The following is a 15,434-nucleotide window of genomic DNA, read 5'->3' on the forward strand; positions in this document are numbered from 1 at the left end:
TTTAAGCTATTTTTTAAAAGTACCGTCATTCTTTTTTTTTTTTTAAGATTTTATTTATTTATTTGACAGAGAGAGATTACAAGTAGATGGAAGGCAGGCAGAGAGAGAGAGAGAGAGAAGCAGACTCCCTGCTGAGCAGAGAGCCTGATGCAGGACTTGATCCCAGGACCCTGAGATCATGACCTGAACATAAGGCAGTGGCTTAATCCTCTGCACCACTTAGGCGCCCCTAAGCTAATTTTTTTTTAATTCCTGTTCCAATAACACTTGGATTGCCATATAAAGTTAACCACATCATCTTTTTTAGGTAAGTAATTGTACTTTTTATGTGCATAGTTATTTTGGTCCATGAGTTCAGCTCCTCTTAGGATCATCAAATTTCTGTAAAGTCTGGGTATGCTAGGATTTTCTAAGCAACAATAAAATACATTGAAACCTGGTAGCTTAATTATAATAATGTTTTCTTTCTCAATCATTCAGAATAGTATTACCTTCTGAGTAGCTTCCTTATATTTTGCAGCTATAGTGTTTGGAAAAACTTGAATTGTGATATCACTGTGATAATGTGAATTAGTCAGGGTTATTCAGAGAATCAGGAAGAGAAAAAAGGAAGATATTCTCCAGGGCCAACTCTAGAAGTGACTATTAAAACATCTGTCCAAATTCAATTGTACAAAACTCAGAAATGCCATCTCCAGTGAAATACAAAGATGATATAGTTCTGGGCACACACATCTCATTTGACGCAATGATGTACATCAATGGAAGACTGAAGGCCAATCACCACTCCATGGGAAAATTTAAAAATAAATTTACTAATGAGGCCAAGAATTCAGAATCACAAATACTTCAGAACTAATAATAACTGCCTTCACTTGATGTTATTCTATAAGATAAATCCTACGATTAAGTTTCAATTTTAAATTCTTACAATTTAAAATTCTTAAATCCTTATGAAGAAGCATCATTTGGAGGGAGCAGTTTTCATAATTTATCATCCATCAGCCTTTTTTAAGATTTTATTTATTTATTGGACACAGAGAGAGAAAAAGTGAGAGAGAGAGAGAGAGAGAGAGATCACAAGTAAGCAGAGAGGCAGGCAAGCAGGGAGGGAAGCAGGCTTCCTTTTGAGCAGAGCCCGATGTGGGGCTGGATCCCAGGACCCAGAGACCATGACTTGAGATGAAGGCAGAGGCTTAACCCACCACCCACGTGATGAGAGAGCCACTCAGGTGCCCCTCATCCATCAGTCTTAATTGATTGGAGGAAAATGTGTGGAGGAATAATGCCTTAGGGAGCTAATCTCTCCAAAGAATTTTCAAGTCTTTACCCCTTCAAGGTTTTTGTACAGTTCTGATAGCCTCTAAACATCCAGCTGATTTCTAGAGTGACAGGCCTGTTAAAACCTGTCTTCAAACCAGGAATAGAGCTTGAAACATACCAGTCAAGAGCAACTTTGAGTCTTTAAGGAATTTATCATCATTTCTTTGTTTTTGGTTAATATCTGAAATAGTTCCATATTACACTTGCATAATTTCTCCAGAGCTGACTTTGAAGGAGGCATTCAGTTCCAGCTAGTTCCATATTTTGGCAAGAACTATAATTCTATATAAAAATATATATTTTAGGGCACCTGGGTGGCTCAGTGGGTTAAAATCTCTTCCTTTGGCTCAGGACATGATTCCAGGTTCCTGGGATTGAGTCCCACAGTGGGCTCTCTTCTCAGCAGGGAGCCTGCTTCCATTCCTCTCTCTCTGGCTGCCTCTCTGCCTTCCTGTGATCTCTGTCAAGTAAATAAATAAAATTTAAAAAAAACATATTTTATACCAGTTATTCATGTTTATTAACTAAGATATCACAATACAAATAATACAAACAGTTGCTCTTTATTAATACCTTCAACCAAGATCAAAAAATATGTCATATGTTCTCCAAAAATTTTATATCATCTGATAGGTCAGATGTATATAAAATTACATTTAAAGTTTTAAAAATAACAGCAAATATTTTCATTTAAATGCAAATTTGAAAAAAAAACTACTTTTCCAAACACGACTTTTTATCCTATATTTTTAAATTTTGTCGACAACTGATAAAATGTTTAGCGAGACTATAAATGTTAGATCGAAAAAAATGATTAATAGATGTAGGTTCAAATTATTATGTTCCATTAACAATGATTTAGTCTTTGATGAACATCTGTTTGGTAATATTTTGTATCCAAATATAGTAAATTAATGACATATATAAAATTATAGGGAAATGACACCTTTTGTTCCATTATGAGTAGAGCTTTTAAAATGCTATTTGTCACAACCTGTCATCTTGTCATTATGTAGCATTATGTAGCATTTAAAAAATGTATAGTCTTCACTTCGAAGTCTTTTAGAAATCTAAAATATGACTTTCTATGGTTTGTGTTTCAATATTTTTTTATTGCCAGTTTGAACAAATCCACATGCTTTGATTCAAAGGTAATAAATTCCTCTTATTTGGAAAAATGATGTTTATATTTGTTCTCTCACCCTTAGCAGGTGGTTTCATTTTAGCACACTTCAGAGTTATAATTTCATGCTTATTAAAAACATTTCTTATGACCTACATAGATGAATGAAACTTTTATTTTATTAAATTATTTGACAAAAAAATCTGTTATTTTTAAAAATGTATTTCCTTTGAAGGGTTATTTTAGAGCGTTCAGAGAGGACCTAGGAGTGTGGTATTATGCAATTTTTAAGTAGGTCTGAAATGGTTATTTATATGATTTTTTCTTTAAGGCTTATGTATATTGTCCATTATATGCTATAAAATATTTTGAAAGTAAATTTAAAGTATGTTTTACATAGTTTATTTCTTTGAAAAAATTATTGAAATGACTTATGAAATTCAGTATAGTCTCAACATTAATTTATTTTGAAATTTACCAGTTGTCTACTGAACCTATTATATGGCAGATATTACTTCAGACTACACTGGTAAATGAAATACTTCGCTTTGTAGAACTTTTATTTTCATGGGTGAGACAATTAAAAGCTATAAACCTTAATAAAAATTGCATAGTGCATTCAAAAATGATGAGTACAATGAGGAAAACGAAAAATTCGATCAGGGTGAGAAAAATCAAGGTTGCTAGGCAGGGGATGGGGAGTTAAAATTGTTAATAGGAAGATCAGGGTAGTTACAATGAAGCTAACAGTTGAACAAAGGTATGGAAAGGTGATGAATTTGCCCAGAACTATCAGCAATAAGGTCACTCCAGACAAAGGAATTGGCTATCTTGAAGGCCATAAGGTTGGATCATGCCTGGCATATCTGAGGAATAGCAAGGAGGCCACTGTGAGTGACTGAAGAGTAGCAGGGAAAGAGGTCACAGAGGTTAAATGAGTGGCTAGATCATGTAAAAGCTTAGAAGTCATTGTAAAACTCTGGCTTTTATATTTGGAAACTTACTGTGTGATAGAATTTCTGCTAATAACTGAGAGTTCAAATGTCCATAAAATTTCAAGGATTCTTATTCTAGTAAGACAGAATAAAGAAAAAGAGTTCATATTTTCTCATGGTGTAACAAATGCTCGGAGATCCAAGTGTAGGAAGCTATGGGAGCACAGAAGGAGACACTAAAATCTCACCAATATATTTGATGACTGTGACTATATATAAATTTGTATTTTCTAGATTTTTTATAGTCATGGAATCACACAGTATATACTATGCATTGCCTGGCTTTTCTTTTCTCAGCATCATTACTTTGAGAATCTCCAATTGTAAATAGTTCATTTGGATGTTGAATAGTAATCTCTTTAATGAATAGATCATAATTTGTCTTTGCTCTATTGATGGACATAGATGAACATTTCCACTGTTTTCAATTCTTAAAAATAAAGATGCTATGAAATTCATATAAAAGTCCTTGTATGAACATAGGGTTTGTTTCTCTTGGTTAAATGCCTAGAAGTAAAATGGCTATCTGTGTAACTGCAACATATTTTGCATTTAAAAAAATTTTCAAACTATTTTCCAAAGTGGTTGCATCATGATATATGCCAACAACAGTTTAGATTTTTTGTTGCTTCCCAATCTAGCTCAGAGAAATAACATTAGCCTTTAAAATTTTAGCCATTCTAATAGGTAAGTAAGCATGTCTCATTATGATTTTAATTTGTATTTCCTTAATGTCTAAATGTTGAGAATTTGTCATGTGCTTATAAGCCATCCATATTTTTTTGGTGACATGTCTCTTCAATAATTTTCTTCACATGTAAAATTGGATACTCTGTTTGGTTATTAGTAAGGTTTTTTATTTTTATTCATTTTTTAATAACAGAGTAGATGTCGATTATCAGATATATAATTTGCAAATCCCTTCTCAATCTTTACGGTTTCTCAATGGAGCTTTGATAACTGTGTCTTTCAAGAAATATGCTACTTCTTTCCTGGGACACGGAAGTATGACTAGAACATTATCAATGTTGACCTTTGCAAAGAAAATCATGGCTTAAGATATATGTAGTCTGCGGTTGTTGGAGTGTTCTGTAATATCAAGCATATCTAGTTAGTTGATAATTTTGTTCGAGTCTTACATATCATACCAAATTGATGACCATTTGTCTATATAATCTTAATATAAGGGTGTTGAAATTCTTTTCCATTTCTCTTCTAAGGTAGAAGTTATGATTTTTGTTCTTAGTTTTTCCCTATATACCCCCTAATCTGTTATTAAGTATTAAAAGTCAAGAATTATTATACTCCCTGATGAATTCATCCTTTTACTCTTCTGTAATTTTGACTTGATCTTTATGTCTGATAATGAAATTTGCTTTAAAATCACTTTTCATATCTTGATATAACCACCAAAGTTATAGTGTGATTTGTGTTAATATAGCATATTTTTTCTTTTACTTTTTAAAGCACTTCTCTATTTAATCCTGACAAAGAAACAAAACAACTTTTTAACTCTGGAAACATCTTTCTAAATTTTCTTTTTTTTTAATGAAGCAGAAGCAATTTTTGTTAAGGGACCTAAACTGAAAGTAGGTTTAGAAATTTATTTATTTATTTAGTAAAAGATTTTATTTTGTTTATTGACAGCAAGAGAGAGAGAGAGAGAGAGAGAAAGAAGAAGCACACAAGCAGGTGGAATCACATGCAAATGGAGAGAAAGAAGCAAGCTCCTTGGTGTGCAAGTAGTCCCATGCAGGACTGGATCACTGTACACTGGAATCATGACCTCAGCCAAGGCAAACATCTGCTTAAAAAACTGAGTCATCAAGGCACCCCTAGAAAATTTAAAAAAAAAAGACCTTTTATAAATATTTTGATTATTTCTTGTTTTTTTTTTAATATTTTATTTATTTCACAGACAGAGAGAAAGGAAGAGGAACTATAAGCAGGGCAGAGGGAAAAGGAGAAGCAGGTTTCCCACTGAGCAGAGAGCCTGATGTGGGGCTCCATCCCAGGACCTGGGATCATGACCTGAAAAGAAGGGACACTAATGGAGGAAGCCACCCAGACACCTCTTTTCTTTGTTTTTAATATATGGCAACTGATGCTTCCAAGCCACGGGGAGCATATTACCCGTTGATTAAATCTTTGATAACAACCTATTTAAAAATGTGTGTAAATATATACTTACCCAGATTTATACACTTTGTGTTTTCTTCATAGTTTGGGGCTGGACCCCATGGTCACAACACTGCTTCCAGTCTTTGCCTTCCCATCTTTTGATACCAGGTATTTGGTCAGCAAAGCAATTTAGTATCAAAATTAATAAGCCCTTGGCACCATATCTCTGGAGAAGGGGTTGCTCTTAGCCAAGGCCCAGAGCAGTTGACCTCCACTCGCTAGTGCTATGGCCCCAAGGACTAGGTCCCTGCCACCAGAACTCAGTCTTACATGTTATGCTAAGCAGACAAAACCAAAACAGGAAAGCTCCGACAGCTTTCACTGGCATGCCTCATCTCCAACTCCCTCGATGTCCAGGCAGTACCAGATGACAGGGAAGGGTCTTGGTCCAACATACGGGAGGGAAGGAAGTAGCCACGAGCAGGTACCTGCCTCTCTGTTCCTTTCTTTCATGAGCAGGTTGTAAGGAGGAGGAAGAGGAAGGGGAAGAGAGGTGAACTTCAAGGGTTGAAAGCCTCAGGTAGGCAGCTGGCTCCTGCCAGTAGGAAAGAGACAAAGGAGAAGGCAGTGAGTCTTGCAGGGAGGGTGGGGGGAAAGGGTTAAAACTTATGACGGAATCTGGACAGGAGTAATAGGGGTACTAGTCATTTGAGTCCACCATTGGCAAGCTGGGCTGGGTGTCAGGGCAGATAGGCCTCCCTAGGCAACGTCACATGCGTGAAGGTGAAATTCTTCTCTGAGGAGCAGGTGGAGTTTTGGTGTTGGGAAAGCATAGACAGTATTGTTCCAGGGCCAAGGACAGGTCCAGGTACTCCTGGTTGGAGGTCAAGGCCACAGTATGATCCAGGTCTTCTACCAGCAGCTTGAAGGTACCATATGCCAGCCACCCCTCATTATTGTGTATAACTCTCTGGTGCACTTATTGGCTTATCCATCAAATGACTCCTTCAGCAGCTTGAAAACCACCTCCACAGGCACTCCAGGATATGGGAGGCTTCCAGAGTGAAAATTTTGCACAGGATCACTCCAAAAGACCAGAAGTCACTCTGGTGGATGTAGATCTGGTCAAACATGGCCTTAGGGACCATCCACTTCACAGGCAGTCCACTGTTGGATGTCTTTTTATAGTAACTGATGTGGTGATATCTCTGGCAAGGCTGAAGTCTGAGATCTTCATCATCTTGTCCTTTGTCACCAGCACTTCCCTGGTGGCCAGGTCTTGGTGTATGCACTTCTTGGAGGCAAGGTACTCCATGCCTCAGGCTACCTGGTAGGCACAGGATACCAGGTCCTTGGAGGAGAGTTGCTCTGCTGCATTGTGGCTGATATTGTAACAGTACTCCAGGTCAGGAGGCCTCTGGGCCTGCAGGTACTCCTGTATGTTGTCTTTGGAGGCATATTCCATGAGAGTGTACGAAGGACCGTCCTGTGTGCAGCACCCAGCAGGTTGATGGTGTCCTTGTGCTGTCCATTCATCTTCATCATCTCCATTTTTGAGATTAGGTTTGACAGGTCTTTCTCTGTTGCATCTGACTTCAACATCTTCACAGACACTTTAGTCAGATGGTTGGATTTGTCTTTGTCCAGCTCAATGGCCTCCTCCAACACCACCTGCCCAAAGTAGGCCTGTCTTAGGGGTCTGCCTAAACTGCCTACAACCAGCCTGCCTCAAGGCAGTTATGAACTCTAGATTATCCTCAAAAACATTAAACCACAAGCTAAAAATTCTCTTCACTAGTTCTCTGTCGCAGGTCAAATTTCTTATCTTTCATCATTTATCTTTTTCCTAATTCTTATTTTCAGTATAGTTTATTTTGCTTCCAGGTATTTCCCCTGGTTTCTGTATGCTGTTTCATAGGGAAGAATTATCCTGTCATAAAATTATTTCTTGAGCATTCATTACATCTCTCAGTTAAAATGGGTTTTTTCATGGTATTGATTCATTTGAGATTTCTCAAAATGAAAAGAATTTTCAAAATGGTGTTTCCCTCAAAGTTCAGAGTATGTCTTAGCCTCATCTTTACTCTTTTTGAAATTCACTTTTCAAATTCTTGTCCCTCTTTTTATCTTTTTAAATTAAAATGTTTTATTTTTACTATTTTTTTATTTGAGTATAGTAGATATTCAGTGTTACATTGGTTTCAGGTTTTCGATATCTCCATACGTTATTCTATAATCACTACAAATATAGCCACCATCTGTCACCATATAACACTATTATAATATCATTGACTATATTCTCTACACTGTCCCATATCTCTTTATAAAATCTCTGATTTTTATGTTTTCTGTTATTCCAATTTTCGACCATCATTTTACTTGGTTATTTTAATAAAATAAGCCTGATTACACACTCTTCACTGAAAACCATAACATTTGATTTATAGTAGTCTTCTTCTTCTTCTTTTTTTTTAAATTAACATATAATGTATTATTTGCACCAGGGGTACAGGTCTGTGAATCGCCCAGTTTTACACATTTCACAGCACTCACCACAGCACATACCCTCCCCAATGTTCATAACCCCACCACCCTCTCCCTACCCTCCCCACCCCCTCAGCAACTCTCAGTTTGTTTTGTGAGATTAAGAGTCTCTTATGGTTTGTCTCCCTCCCGATCCCATCTTGTTTCATTTACTCTTTTCCTGTCCCCCAAACCCCCCACATTGCACCTCCATTTCCTCATATCAGGGAGATCATATGATAGTGTCTTTCTCTGGTTGACTTATTTTGCTAAGCATAATACCCTCTAGTTCCATCCATGTCAACGCAAATGGCAAAATTTCATTTCTTTTGATGGCTGCATAGTATTCCATCATTATATATATATATATATATATATATATATATATATATATATACCATTCATTTGTTGGTGGACATCTAGGTTCTTTCCATAGTTTGGCTATTGTGGATATTACTGCTATAAACATTTGGTGCACGTGCCCCTTTGGATCATATAGCAGTCTTCTTTACCTCTACTCGAACCCCAGGAAGCTTTATTTATTTATTTACTCACATAAACCGATGATCCAACACAACGTTTTTTGATGTTCTAATGTATTATAATGTCTTACCACTTAACACTATGCTTACTGCTTTCTTTCACTGTCTGACTAAATCCTCATCATCACTATGCCATTTAATGAGAACGAACATTTGAACTCAGAGTTCTCTCCATATCAGGGAATGAAGACTTCACCCTTCTGTTTGTGCAGGTAAAATAAATGTTGATATTGTCTGTCCTGCACATACCCCATCCTGTTCACCAGAATATTCCCCATCAAAGTATATACAAAATGAAAACCATACCTCACCACTTCTATTACCACCCAGCATGCTAAAAACACCATCATATGTTCCTGAATTATTGACTTGATTGATAACCCCACTTCCACACATACTGCACTCCTTTCTCCCTGCAAATTTATTTTGGTACAGCAATTTAACCTAAAAATCAAGTCAGATGATTTTATTCTGCTGTTGAAAGTCTTTTGGTATCTTCCCCTTTCATATTAAATAAAACCTGAAGGCGTTTCAATGTACTAGAGCGTCATACATCAATACGTTCTTCCTCTCCCCACCACTATGAAATCCTCATTGGCCTCCTTGCTTTTCCTCAAAAGTAACAGACAAGCTGTTCACACAAAGTCTATATACTTACTTGCTCTGCCTAGAGCAATCTTTTCCTTTAATATTTGTATAACACTCTCCTTCACTTCCTGGGTCTTTGTGCAAATAACATCTCATAAATGAGATATAACCACCCAACTCAGAATAAAATTAACTTTCATCCAAGCATTCTCCAATGGCTTATACCTTTCTTGTATTTCTTTGTAACACTTATCACCATCAACCATCAATCATTATTCTATTACTGGTTTATTTTCTTATTTGAGACAGAGAGAGAGAGAATTGGGAGGGTGCACAGAGGAAGAAGAAAACAGTGCCTAGAAAGCCTGCTGGGGAGTTACATCCCAGGACCCTGAGATCATGACCCAAACCAAAGGCAGTCACTCAATGGACTTTGCCACCGAGGTGCCCCTCTATTATTGGTTTATTTCACTATTATATTTCAAAAGAATGTAATCACTTTGTGGTCAGGTATTTTATATGTTTTATTAATTGAAGTATTCTCATAAAGGTAGCTGGCCGATTGTAAGGGCTCACTAAACTGTATTTTGTTGTTATTATTGGGCTCCTTTATGGGCTTAACCTCTTAGGCTAGAAGTGTATCCTTCAGATGTAAGCATAAGAATAGGGCCCTGCTGCCTATTCAAATGTGTAAAAAGCCTGTATTAAGTGGATATTTTAAAAACTAAATGAATGGCTTAATAGTTATATATAGGGGGAAAGGGAACATATTTTCCACAGTATAGAAGTGGAGTTCTTTTATAGAGTTTCTGTACAAGCCTACACTATTGAACGATAATGGGCAGTTGTACATTACAATTATACAAACATTTTGGTAATTTATATCCTTTTTTTGTAATGCATGACTGGATCATTTAATTCCTTAGGTGCATTATAGCATTTCAACTTTTCATGTGAAAGACCCTCGCTCCACACCCAAGAAGCAGACACCAAGCCTCCACTGGATGCAAGTTGCAAGAGGTTTATTGGTTACACAGGCGCCTGCGGACGCATCAGCCTTTGTGGGCTGAGCGCGCCGGGATAGATTGGGGAGCAGATTATATAGGGCAAGGCTTGGGGTGGCGGGAAGCGAGCTTACAGAAGCAGATGCTTGGTTACAGGAATGTGATTGGTTAACTTAAATCAAGCATTGTCAGGCGCTGGGTTTAAGGCATGGACACAACGGTTTGTTCTGGTGGGCCTTGGCTCAGCACTCTGGAAAGTCCCAGGTACACTCTATTCCTCATTTGTCTTTTCTTTTGACAGACCGGGTGATCACAGACAATAGACATCCTGGTATGTGTTGCCATCCAGCTATGGGAACAATCAAGCCTTCAGCAAGGGGATAGGGGGTGCTTTGGGGACATCAGGTTACTTAAACAAGCCTTTAGCAAGGGGAGAGGGGTCTTTCATTTCCCCCTTTTTCTTTATCATGGATAGAATCTTATATCCATTTGCTTTGTTTATGAAGTAAGTCAGTTTGAGATCCGGTCTGTTTAATTAGTTGATATTGCTGTGTCAGTACCATTGTCCAGATTACTGACAAGGGATCTTTTACAAACTGTAAGAGTTTATTTAAGATACAAGGGCCGATTGAAAATTGGGCTATTGATAAGGTAATTTCTTTGTTGTAATCTCAAGGACATTTGCAAACCAAGGGAGGCTCCTGTCTTGCAGGATTGTGATCTCAGCAAGTCAACTATTTATCATTTTATGGCAGTTAGGGGTGCCTGAGGAATGCTACACATATGGAGGGGAGTGGGTGAAGGGGGGATGCAAGGCGCCAGCTTTAAAAGACCCTTAAATTTTTAAGGTGGTTGAAGGTGGAAGGTCTCATCTTCTATAACTTCTTCGTGCTGAATAGGGGCGTAGAGCTGTCCCTACTTACTGGGGTCAATATTGATCAGGGTAGGAATGTATAAGGGAGTTTCAAAAGGTGGAGGTAGTTGAATCCAGCGCTGACAGTAAAGAGGTGTCCTTGTGCGCGACAAGGATCATCTGTCGTGGTGTAGTCATTGTAGCAATGGAGTCTCGGCACCAAGTAGAGAAACATGGAACAAAGCAACATGTTAAGGTTAATAAGGCGATAAGAATGAGAAGCCTGTGGGCGCCTGGGTGGCTCAGTGGGTTGAGCCGCTGCCTTCGGCTCAGGTCATGATCTCAGGGTCCTGGGATCGAGTCCCGCATCAGGCTCTCTGCTCAGCAGGGAGCCTGCTTCCCTCTCTCTCTCTCTGCCTGCCTCTCTGCTTGCCTCTCTGTCTACTGTGATCTCTCTCTGTCAAATAAATAAATAAAAACTTAAAAAAAAAAAAAAAAGAATGAGAAGCCTGAATAGGAGATTCGGCCATAGTCCTCCTTTAAACCAGGAACTTAACCATTTACAGAAAGAGAGAGAAGGATCTTGTAGGCCTTAATTTGGGTATTCATATCTTTTATTAGTCCTGTGACATTTTTGTGATAGTCTGGGATGTACACACAATATTCTGTCTTGATAATTGCACATGTGCTACCCTGGGCTGCTGTCAGGACATCTAAGGCCATCCTATTTTGTAGGACTGCCTTGCGTATCTGTGACACTTTGGTATTAAGCTGGGAGATGCTATTTAGTGAATTATTGAGTGTCTTTGTAGTATATTTATTAAGGACTTCTACATGCCACATGACATCCCCTAGTCCCGCAGATGGAACAAAAATACAATTTAAAAACAGATCATGTTCATCTTTGTTTTAAGTTGGGGAGATTAGCAGGAGTTGTAATGGTTTAGTAATGCGCCCATGATTCCAGGAAAATCCCCTTTCCTTCCAAATAGCTCTATGGGCATGTGGTACCAGGAAGGCATATTTGGAGTCAGTATAAATGTTAATTCTTAGGCTTTGGCAATTGCAAAGTGCTAGTGAGCACTATGGCACATCTAACTTTTCTTCTTCTTTCTATGAAAACTATTTTCATCAGAAAACCAACTGTCATTCATAATTTTAACAGGGGCATCTTAAACCTGGCCATATAGAATAACCTAGATTAATAATCTCTGAACATTTTTGCTCTATATAGAAAGAAGTACAGTGGTCAGGTTCAGGCATACAGGTAACTAAGTTTAAAGTTTGACAAATTTTAAGTTTTATTTCTGGCATCTCTGTTAGTGTAGCCCAGTATTTAATATGTCGGCCTCCATCATCCATTGGTAGCCTTTGGCTACTAAGACAAATCTGGACCTGATGTGACATTATTACAGTTAGGGACTGTCCCATAGTGAGCTTTGAGGCTTTTTTTTATGAGGGCTGTTTTAGGTTTTGCTAAAGCATCTGTTTGCAATTTCACCTCAACGGAGGTGGCCTCTAGATAAATATGACTAAGGGATGAAACCAATAAGAAGACCTTTGAGTCGTCCAACCTTAACAATATCCTGATTACAGAGGATCATTGTCAAGTGGGAGAAGAGTGCGGTATGCTGGATTTTAGGCAATTTCATTATTCCAGTTGTTTAATCATGTGCCATGGGGTCTGCTAATATCCCCACAAAATAATAAGATTGACTAAAGAAGCTATTGTACAACTTCTCTGAAGTTTACCTCAAATTGTTTAGCTTAGGTAAACAAACATTTAAAGACAATCAAATCTAGAATTTAACATCCATAAAGGTGTGTTATTAAAACAGAATTTTTCTCTCTAAAATAACCCTCATTTACAGAGATAGCCAAATCAGGACTAATTTACTTGTGAAACAAGTTCATTTTTAACAAACTTGGCCTATTATTTTACATAAGCTCAGCAAGAACAATGAGTGTGATCAATAGATCTTTTAGCATCTGCTTTGCTGGAACTTTTAATAAGGAATCTCTAGGTTGAACTTTTAGTAGCCTCTCCGGGCCAGAAGCCAAGCCCTGTACTGGCCATCAGGCATGCCTGCAATACCTGTCGATTTGGGCGAATTTCTCAGTGGGCGAATTCCTCTTCTGAGACCGCACCTACCAAGGAGTGACATTCTTTACTCACCTGGTGAGGCTGCTGGGAACTCTGTAAGCAAGGTATCAGGCCAACAGTCCCAAGGGGCTTTATGGCTCCAGATTTTATAAAGTCAACCTTAGTTCCTTTAAACTGTCTGGTCATATCCGAGTCTTTTTAAATATGACATTCCAGTCAAAGCCTTGGTAAAGTAACCCGTGTTTCCAATTCTTTCCTGTTACAAGGAGAACAGATTCTTATTGGACTTATGCAAATGACTGATTGCCATGGAAGAATGCTTACTTACTGAGACCTTTTGGTTTCAGAGGGTTTAGATAGAGAGAAAAGCTTGAATGCTTTGAGCTCTTTTATAAATTAGCACTTTTACATCTCTATAAGTTACAGATAACTAGGAGGAAGTATCCCTAGTCTGGAAGAGCAAACATTAGAGAGAACCAGCAATGTTTAAAGTAAGACAAAATATTAAGAGATATAACATTATAATTTTTTTTTTTTTTTAGTTTATTTAGTCCCATGTTACCAAATCTGGTGAATGCGGCTTTAGTCAGTTTTGGAAATTTTTACCCATTTCAAGTTTTAGGATTTTCAAGTATATCAAATATCTGTATTTGTCCTGAAAGTCCTTTATAGGAATCTCCTTGAAGATAAAACTCATTTTTCAAGAGAATTAAAACAATTATAAATGACAAAAACCCAGTATGGATATGGTTAAAGCTAAAGAGACATGGGAGTTTACAATTTAGCTGCAAGGAAATCAGGTTATTTTTGTGATATATAACATTTCCATAATTACAGTATCAAGCGGTGATCTTTCAAAACATTAAAACTTTAGGAAGTGCATAGAATCTCTAGAATAATTATAGTATTTTCCCAAATGTGATCCAAGGTTTATCATTGGTTCAGTAGTATTTTATGAGCAACTTCATATATCAAGGAAAAGCCTGAGTTAAAGAGATTTTACAATTTAAATCTTGTCAACATTTGCTAAGATCTTAGAAAGTTTTGAAGCACATGCCTAAATATAATAGGGAGGTTGAACACCTGATAAAACAAAACATAGAAACTGGTTTTCCTGGGCAGGCAAAAAGAAAATCATTTACATTCTCATAACAGGAGATTAATTAATCTAAGAAAGCTTTGTCCTTTGAACAGAGAATTTCAGTCTTGTACTAATGTAATGTACCTTTAAAACCCATTCATTTAGTCTATCTTAGTTCGTCCTGACTATCTACAACTTTTCTTTGTATTCAGGTTTTGTAAGTTTTTCTTACATATTTCCTATTTTCTTATATATAGAGTTTTCCTTATTTCCATTAGTCTCAGTTATACTAAGCAGAACTTTGTATTCTTAGAAACACCTTTAGTTATTAACTAATTGTGAACTGTTACAATAGAATTCTTCAGGTGGCAAATTTATGAATCAGTTAAGTGGCAAACAATTTTACCAACAAATTTAAATACTCTTAGTTTCTTTGCAGTAAGAAGTCAAAAGCACAAACCTACAACCAGTAATTAATGACCTAGCATTTTATCCTGCTTGGTTAAGACCTAGATGTCCATAATTTAATTTCATTTGTCATCCAAGCAAAACTTTAAAGTTTTCAGATTATCAAAGACTTTGAAAGCTACTTCAGCAATTACCCTTTAGAACTTTGAGACAGACTATTAACCATCAGTTTAGTCATTTCTTTGCTAACAAATTTTAATAAATAACATGAGTTTATTTGACTTTCAGTAAACTTTGAAGTTTTACATTTACTGTTGATAACTTAAAAGACATGTCTTATTTTAATTAAATCAACAAACTTAACTTAGTTCCAACATTGATTTACGTTCCATCTGGACCCACTCCACTTTGAATGTTTACCTGAGACATGGTTGGGAAGATCTGGAGTGAGGGGGTGTTAGGTCCAGGGGGTGCTCTTCTTGCTCCTTGACAGTGAAGAGAGAAGGAGCTCTGGTGCATGATCTAGAGGCCAGTCATGCAGGCTGCACACACATTGGTACAGAAATAGGAGAAGAGGGAAACAGAAGAAACAAAGTGCTGCCAGGAGGCAGAGAAAGGATTCCCAGTTTTGGAGCTCCTAAGCCCCAACAGAAGAGCAGATGCCATGCTTTTTCATTAGCCAGGGGTGAGGGGTTAGGCAGTCTAAGTCGGGCCAGAGAACACAGGGAAACCTCCCCGAAACAAAGAATTTCGGCAGCTGCTTGGGAAT

General features: G+C 37.3%; 1 long non-coding RNA gene across 1 annotated transcript; it reads right to left on the reverse strand.

Annotated features, from left to right (window-relative positions):
• Nucleotides 1-10,216: 10,216 nt before the first annotated feature.
• LOC309861293 lies at nt 10,217-15,170 on the reverse strand. The gene is made up of 2 exons (XR_014309845.1): nt 15,086-15,170; nt 10,217-11,284 (listed from the first exon to the last, which is right to left on the reverse strand). It is a non-coding gene; the product is annotated as an uncharacterized lncRNA (long non-coding RNA).
• Between the last annotated feature and the right edge of the window lie 264 nt (nt 15,171-15,434).

Source organism: Mustela nivalis (genome assembly GCF_964662115.1).
Source record: "Mustela nivalis genome assembly, chromosome: 3".
In the NCBI taxonomy this organism is placed as follows: domain Eukaryota; kingdom Metazoa; phylum Chordata; class Mammalia; order Carnivora; family Mustelidae; genus Mustela; species Mustela nivalis.